The following is a 1,660-nucleotide window of genomic DNA, read 5'->3' on the forward strand; positions in this document are numbered from 1 at the left end:
TTTCTTTCTCTTGCCTGATTGCTCTGGCTAGGACTTCCAGTATTATGTTGAATAGAAGTGGTGAAAATGGGCAACCTTCTCTTGTTCCAGTTCTTTGGGAAAGGCTTTCAGCTTTTCCCCATTCAGTGTGATATTAGCTATAGGTTTGTCATATGGCTCTTATTATGTTGAAGTATGTTCCTTTAATGCCTAGTTTGTTGAGAGAATTTATCATGAAGGTATATTGAATTTTATCAAATGATTTTTCTGCATCTACTAAGATGATCATATGTTTTTTTCCCTTCATTCTGTTGATGTGACATATTATGTTTATTGATTTGCATATGTTGAAACATCTTTGCATCCCTGGGATAAATTCCATTTGATTGTGGCGTATTATCTTTTTGATGTGCTGTTGGATCCAGTTTGCTAGTAGTTTGTTGAGGATTTTGCATCTATTTTCATCAGGAATGTTGGCTTGCAGTTTTCTGCTTTTGTGTGTCTGTGTCTGATTTTGGTATCAGGGGAATTCTGGCTTCATAGAATGAGTTTGGGAGAATTCTCTCCTCTTCAAGTGTTTTTGTACTAGTTTGAGGAGAATTGGTGTTAGTTCTTTTTGAAAGTTTGGTAGAATTTGGCAATGAAGCCATCCAGTCCTGGACTTTCCTTTGTTGTGAGACTTTTTTATTATTGATATGATCTCATTATCCATTATTGATTAGTTCAGGTTTTCTATTTTTTCCATGATTCAATCTTGGTACGTTCTATGGGTCTAGGAATTTATCCATTTTCTCTAGATGTTCCAATTTGTTAGTGTGTGGTTGTTCATAACAGTCTGTGATAATCTTTTGTATTTCTATGTTATCAGTTGTATTGTCTCCCTTTTTATTACTGATTTTATTTGTTTTGGTCTCCTCTTTCTCGATTAGTCTAGGTAGTGGTTTATCAATTTTGTTTATCTTTTCAAAAAACTAACTTTTCATTTCATTGATTCTTTGTATTTATTTTTTAGTGTGTTTCTGCTACTTTGGGATTTGGTTTGTTCTTGCTTGAAATGAATAATTAGATTGTTTATTTGAAATCTTTCTACTTTTTTGACGTAAGCATTAATTACTACAAAATTCCCTCTTAGCAGTGCTTTGGGTGTATCCCATAGATTTTGGTACATTGTGTTTCTATTTTTGTTTCAAAATTTTTTTATTGTTGTTTTAATTTCTTCCTTGACTCAGTGGTCACTCAGGAACATATTGTTCAATTTCCATGTATTTGTATGTTTTCCCAAGTTCTTCTTGTTATTGATTCCTAGTTTTGTTCCATTTTGGTCTGAGAAGATACTTGAAATGATCTCAATTTTTAAAAATTATCGAGACTTGTTTTGCAGACTAACATATAGTCTATCTTGGACAATGTTCCATGTGCTGATGAGAAGAATGTGTTTTGAGACTATTGGATGAAATGTTCTGTAAATGTCTATTAGGTTCATTTTGTCTAATGTGCAGTTTAAATCTAATGTTTCTTTGTTAATTTTCTGTATAAATGATCTGTCTAATGTTGAGAGTGGGGTGTTAAAGTCCCCAACTCTTATTGTATTGGAGTCTATCTCTCCATTCAGATTTGATAATATTTGCTTTATGTGTTTGAATGCTCCATTTTGGGGTGCATATATGTTTAGAATTATTAT

This window comes from Propithecus coquereli, unplaced genomic scaffold (assembly GCF_000956105.1).
Source record: "Propithecus coquereli isolate 6110/MARCELLA unplaced genomic scaffold, Pcoq_1.0 Scaffold115, whole genome shotgun sequence".
NCBI classification, from domain to species: domain Eukaryota; kingdom Metazoa; phylum Chordata; class Mammalia; order Primates; family Indriidae; genus Propithecus; species Propithecus coquereli.